Source organism: Maniola jurtina, chromosome 24 (assembly GCF_905333055.1).
Source record: "Maniola jurtina chromosome 24, ilManJurt1.1, whole genome shotgun sequence".
Lineage (NCBI taxonomy): Eukaryota > Metazoa > Arthropoda > Insecta > Lepidoptera > Nymphalidae > Maniola > Maniola jurtina.
In genome coordinates, this window is record NC_060052.1 from 4961725 (window position 1) to 4969112 (window position 7388).

The window sequence follows — 7388 nt, forward strand, 5'->3', positions numbered from 1 at the left end:
AATTACTTACCTTCTAAAAGATGCAAGACAGCGACCTATTTTAGGATCATTCTATACTGAAGAATTACAAAAAACAAAACATCCTGATATATATCTTATTGAAAAGGTTTTAAAAACAAAAGGAAATAAATTATATGTCAAATGGTTAGGTCTGCCGCCTAGTGAAAACAGTTGGATAGATAAACTAAATCTTTTATAAACACATTTTATGTTAACAACTTTCAGTCTCTTATTATCTACGATACTGAGCAGAGTTCTCTTTTATTAAAAATGGAGAAACAACCATCCAAGCGTAAAATGACTTTGAGAAGAAAATCTAACAATTTGAAAACAAGTAATTCTGGTGCTGGTTTTAAGAAAAGCTTTAAGGATATTGTATCTCGCGCGAAAAAACATATCCATAAATTGAAACCTAAATGCAAAAAAGCTGCAATCGAATTAGCTCTTGCTGCTGCTAAGGAATTAGCAGCGACATCTTCAGTTAATGTACCGCGTATAATACCCATACCAAAGACAGGTGGGGTTTTGCCACTAGTCCCCATATTTGCAGGATTGTCTGCCGCGGGCAGCTTAGCGGGTGGTACTGCTAGTATAGTGAAAGCAGTCAATGCTATTAATTTAATGAAAAAAAAATTTCAAGAACTAAAGAGACATAACGAGAAGATGGAAACATTGTGTATCGGAAAAGGATTATTTATAAAGCCCTATGGTAATGGTTTGGGAATATACACAGCAAAGGAAAAAAACTGATTCGGCGGCTACCTAATCGTGCTCTAAGTAACTTGGATATTCTAAAAATTTCAAAAAATATTCCTTATTTCAGAGGTGTATTTATGAGAAATGAACTTCCAAAATATCCTTTTAAAAAAGAGTGTGGTATCATCAACTTAGATAGCTCTGAAAATCCTGGAACTCATTGGGTAGCCTATGCAAAAATAAATAATTACATTGAATACTTTGATAGTTATGGTAATTTGAAACCGCCTAAAGAATTTGTAAAATATGTGGGAGCGAATATTAATTATAATTATGACAATTATCAAGGATCTAATTCTTATAACTGTGGCCATCTATGTATCAAATTTCTTATTAATTTTTGGAATAAAAATTGAAAATAAATAGATGATACAAAAATATGTAAGCTCATTTAACCATCATGTCTATTACACTCACGATCGTGGGTGAAAAATCTATTCTAGAATCATTTTACGCCCCTCCTCTTATTTTGGAAGACGAATATGAGTGTGGCTTAGTATATTTTTCTGCATTTAATTCAATTCCAAATGTAGACTATAATAATAATGTGTTTGAATATGGAGAAGAGAAAAAAAGAATTCTTATTCAACCAGGTGCTTACGATTTACAAGATTTGTATGAATACCTAAAAGAAAGAGTTGAAAATTGTGAATTACAAATAAAATCTAACATCAATACAATGACATGCTCTTTGTACTGTACTGAAACTATAAACTTTAATTCAGAAAATAGTATTGGACCTATGCTAGGTTTTTCTAACGAAAAACTAAAAGCAAATAAATGGCATGAATCTACAGAATCCGTTAACATTCTACCACTGTCTGTCATAAGGATCGAATGTGATCTTGTACAGAGTTCGTACACTAACGGTTCTCCTTCACATATTATTTATGAGTTTGTGCCAAACATTCCTCCAGGTCATAGATTTATAGAATCTCCAAGTAATGTGATATATTTTCCGGTCAAAAGAAAGATAATTTCATCAATAACAATAAAAATTTTGGATTTGGAAGGCAATAATATAAATTTTAAGGGCGAAACTATTGTTTTGTGTCTTCATTTGAAAAAGTCAAAATGATCGTATTTAACAAAAGTAATTATTATAAAGAGTATAACCCAACTATTAAGAAAGTTATTACCAAGGAAAGTGTAAAACAAAGAAGACGTGTTAGAGTATATAAAAAAATTCATCAGAGTAATAAACAATTTCTTAAAGCCCTCGGCTTCAAAGTATGAGCCTCCTTCAGATCAACGAATTACCTGAATTCGATAACTCTATCGAGAGTTATGAGGTTCATACATATAATCCATACAATAACAGTTTCAATGAAAATGATGAAATTCGGATACCTATTCACCAGCAAGATATTTACGTGTTACCATCAGCCAGTTCCATTTACATTGAAGGAAAAGTTTCGGTGACTCATAAAGATCAAGCTGGCAAAGTTCAAAAGAAAAGTGTTGACTTCAGTAATAATGCAATTGCATTTCTTTTTCAAGATATCCGATACGAAATGAATGGTGTTGAAATCGATCGTATTAGAAATGCTGGAATAACTACAACCATAAAATCTTTCATTTCAATGAATAGCGGTGACAGTAAAGCGGCTGCTGCTTGGGGTTGGAATATAGACGGATTTAAAAATCAAAATGGAAATTTTAATGCTTTGATACCCTTAAATAAGATTTTAGGTTTTGCTGAAGACTACAATAAAATAATAATAAACTGTAAACATGAACTCATACTTAACAGAGGTAGTACTAACATAAATAGTGTTGTCATGGGTAGCGATGATATTGTAGACATTGATATACAGAGAATCCAATGGCGAGTACCACATATTAAAGTATCAGATCAGCAAAGATTAATACTTTTAAGGAAATTAGAAAAAGATAATCCCGTACAAATAGCATTTAGAAATTGGGATTTGTATGAATATCCATTATTGCCAAAAACTACCAAACATTCATGGGCGTTAAAGACTGCTTCTCAATTAGAAAAACCTCGATATGTTATATTTGGTTTGCAAACTAATAGAAAAAACGTTAAAAACAGAGACAGCACAATATTCGATCATTGTACATTAACCAATGTCACATTATTCCTGAATTCCCACTATTATCCGTATGATGCTTTAAATCTCAAGTTTGAGGAAAATAAATACAGTATATTATACGACATGTACACCAAGTTTCGTCAGTCGTTTTACAACCTTCCTATTGATCCACTGCTTGATCTTCATACATTTAAAGAAATAGCGCCTTTATTTGTCATAGATTGTTCCAGACAAAATGAAAATTTAAAAACTGGTCCAGTTGATGTTCGTCTGGAAATAGAAACGTCTCAGGAAATTCCAAGCAATACCAGCGCTTACTGTTTAATCATAAACGATCGTCTTGTGGAGTATAGGCCGCTGAGTAACATTGTTCGAAAACTATCATGAAAATTATTGTGGACGTTCAAGGTTTTAAAAATGATCAAAATTACTTTCTGCCTAAAGAGATTGCTATAGTGTATAGTGATCGAGTTCAAGTTTTGTTAATAAAACCGCCATATCCCTATGAATGGCTAACAGACACAGAAAAGAAACAAGTTAAATGGATTGAAAAGAATAGAAAAATATTATGGAGCGAGGGAATCGTGCCTTACGAGACCTATAAATACCATCTAATAGATATTTTAAAAAATAATGATATTTATTGTAAAGGCCTTGAAAAGCAGTTATGGTTAAAAGATATATTAAGTAATCCTAACGTACATAATTTAGAAGATAAAGGATGTCCTCGTTTATTAACATTGTATGAGTTGTATAATTCACATTCTGACATATATAGTTGTGTTTATCATCCGACCATCTGTGCGCTGAAAAATGTAACTTGTTTAAAAAAGTGGTGTATGAATAATAAAGTTTTAGATGATTAAATATGCTTGTTTAACTTCCATATACCTGCTTCTTTTATTTAATTTACTGATTATACTCGTATTGAAAACACAATATTTGGTGTAGGTTGTTATAGCCAAATAGTTGTTTTTCATGTTGTAAAAATATTACATTTGAAGAGTAATTTTAAAATTCAAGGTTTCTTAGTACCTATCTAGTTTTATCACCATATTTGCTCGTGCAAATAGAATGAATATTTCGTTCTTAAACCATGTGAATAGTTTGTTCAAAATACGGATAGTTGATTAATTTTTGCTTGGATTTAGCTACACTCCATTTATTTAATGTGTTGTTGAGGACAGTAGTTTAGAATTGGGGAATTCTGTATCAAAATTGGTGGCGATTTTGGATCACGGCGAGCGAAGCGAGCGAGCGTAGCGAGAGTGATCCAAAATCCCCACCAATTTTGATACAGAATCCCCAATTCAACACTACTTACCATTTGGATCTTTTGTATTATTCTACATATAAGACCGTCAAACTTTCAACCCAAATCGTCCACCTACATTTTATTATTTATAAGTACTTAAGTATAGATAAATTACTATAAATGGCTATTACAAAACCATATAAATTAATGTAATATTATTATGATGGCAATACAATCGTAGCTAAAGTGGTTTAACTCTAGTAAATTCAATATTGCTTTGACATAATTTTCTTTATATATCATGAGTAGATATAGGTTTTTGAGTTTTAAGATTTTAAAAAGAATGCCATCATAGGCTATTAGTCGGTATCCTAGTCAGAGAGCCCGAGATTTGATCCTGGGCACGCATCTCTAACTTTTTGGAGTTATGTGCGTTTTAAGCAATTAAATATCTCTTGCTTTAACAGTGAAGAAAAACATCGTGAGAAAACCTGCATGACTGAGAGTTCTCCTTGATGTTCTCAAAGTTGTGTGAAATCTGTTAATTTGCACTTGGCCAGCGTGGTAGTCTAGTGCCAAGCTCTCATTCTGAGAGGAGACCAGGGTCCAGTAGTTGGGCAGCGAAGGGTTTTTTGTTTTTTGATTATTTCTTTTTAAAAGAATGTTAGCCATACTAATCATGACTAATACTCCCCTTTTCCCTCCAATTGTGTAAAGCTTGTGCCAAGAGTGGATACGACAATAGTGCAAAGGGTGGGGTTTGAACCGCCGACCTTTCGGAATTCGGTCCGCTCCTCAACCGTTGACCTATCGAGGCTCTTGAGGTTGATGATGATGATATAAGTTTAAAGAGATACTTCTGTTACTGTTTTCAATGAAAAATTAAAACATATTAAATTCACATGTATTCAGTGATGTAGACCTATCTAGTAGTAGCTTTTGGTAGTAAGGCCTCTAATTATTATGTAAGAAAAGCTATTTCGCATCAAAATAAGTGAAATTCAAGGACTCGTACGTAAATGTTCATAACTCCATTATAAATAATGTGTGGGTTAGACCGCTTTGGCATTCGCGACCTAATATTTGGTAATATTGTTACCAAATCTATGAGTTTCGCGAATTTGATATTAGTTTCGTAATATTATGGCCGTGACATAAACCTATGTCCAAAAACAACTGTTTATATGTTAATAACTTGATCGCTACTCCATACTTAAGTACAACTAAGTTCATTTATAGAGGTCAAATAAGTAGGTATAATACAAGGACATTTATTTGTACTTTAATTTCCAATACAATTTTACAAAGTTTCAACTCCATCGGATGATCAATGCGCGAACACATAAGTAGGTTATAAACCGGCAAGCAAACAAGCGTTAATTTTTATAATTATGTAAGTTCCTCTAAGAAGATTTCAAAGAAATAATCCGTTTATCACAATATGTTATTTATACCCATAATTTTTAGTAATATTATAAATACCAAACAATTATGACGAAATACGGTATAGGTATAAAAATATGCTAGAGCTTGAAGACGGACATAGACTACTTTTATTCCGGAAAAATCTAAGAGTTCCCAATCCACGCAGATGAAGTTGCGGGCAGTAAATAGTTATCTAACATAATAATATGTATTTAAGTATTTTTATCCAACTTTTACATTAATTGACCACAACTCTACCCCAATAAAAATTCTACGTGGAACATTTGTCATTACGAGAGAAATATCGCGGAAAATCGCTTGTACATTATTAACTGAAAAATATAAGAGCATAATAAATAAGCCGATGAAACATACAAGACGTAAATATTCCAAAACAAATCGGTTTATTAATACCTATAACTTAAAGCTGACAGCGCGATTGATATAGACGGACATAAAAGTTCTCAAAAGCTCATATAAATAAATTTTATACGCCATAAATTTCTCCCAGCCGTTTGAAATTATGTCGCAATTAATAAAACCTTTCTTTTTATCTCTCGTAATGTGACAATACGAGTTTTATTGTTATCTTTGAAAAAAAATTAACGAAAGCAAAAATATAATTTGTTACTTACGCATATAAAAAATTAATCCACGCGTTACTTAAACACGTCACTTTTAAAAATCTGTAGTGAACACTTAATTAGAGAACTTTAATAAAATATAAGTCACTATAGTATTTATGTTGGATCGGAAACTTTAGCGCGGGAAAATGGCAGCATCAAGCATAATCTCAAAACACGTCCTAACTCGGCGCTTGTCGCGCGGCTACTGAAAATTGAAATACTGAATTGCTTGAAAAAGTCTTCTAAACCAAATTTTCATATTTCGAACATGATTCGAGGGCGGGAAAGTGCTTCTGATTTTATGAATGGACGCATGTCCTGTGATAAATATGCGGTATTTTTTTTTTACTCAGAAAAGGCAAAGGTTTTTACGAATCAGCCTCTTACCACAGTTTTACGATATACTATATGTGCTATTACTTAGTCTCTAGATCGCAAGCAAATATTATATTATTGTTTCAAAATACGTAACTTAGATCTGTTGCTTGATATTGATAAAGTTTCTTTTTTAAATGGAATAAAATATGTAACCTTTGAGTAGGTATTATTATTATTACTTGGTAGAGTTATCATATGCTAATACAAGTTTTTAGAAAGAAATTCAAAAAATTCCGTGCAGATTAAACCAATATTATGGAATTCTAGTGATTAAATAAAATTAGTCTCCATTAATTTTTTTTGAATTTCTTTCGAACCATTAAATTATTACAATGATAAAAATATTTCTGTTACCGATTACTTTAAAATTAAACTCATTTTAAATTTTCTTTTCACCAAAATTCAACCTCTTTTCTCAGTTGGCTTTGTGGCAGACCAAAGAGGTTTCATATAATTGAATAGTAAATTAAATCGCAATGGTATGGAACGAAACGTAAATACGAAATCCAATTTTGGAAACCCGATTATCGCTATTTATTGATGTTCTTATATTTTGGTGGCAATTTTCATAAATTACTTTAGGGAAATGCTATGGAAGCTAACGATTATTTACGAAGTATCCTGTTTTATGAGTAAAAGGGACAGGGAAATAGGGATAGGGGAATATTTCATAACAGATTTTCGCCGCTATTACATATTTTGGTTAAAAATTTAAATATTCATTTTTACCAAACCTTAATTAATAAAACATTTACTAGGCCAATACTAGAAACTCCCCAACCGATTACTTGAAAAACGTTTACTAGAAAATATAGCAATGATCTAATCCTATACTTACGAATCCTCATCATCTTCAAGCAATAGGTATCACTCGTTTTAACAGCAAAGGAA

The 7388-nt window shown here is 31.8% G+C and overlaps 1 protein-coding gene across 2 annotated transcripts in view; it reads right to left on the minus strand.

Annotated features, from left to right (window-relative positions):
• Positions 1 to 6310, minus strand: part of LOC123877674 (thyrotropin-releasing hormone receptor-like) — a 105658-nt gene extending 99348 nt beyond the window's left edge. For both annotated transcript variants that reach the window (XM_045924521.1, XM_045924522.1), the window contains exon 1: positions 6129 to 6310. The gene's annotated coding sequence lies outside the window, so the exon portion shown is untranslated. The remainder of the gene's footprint in view (positions 1 to 6128) is intronic.
• Positions 6311 to 7388: the final 1078 nt, after the last annotated feature.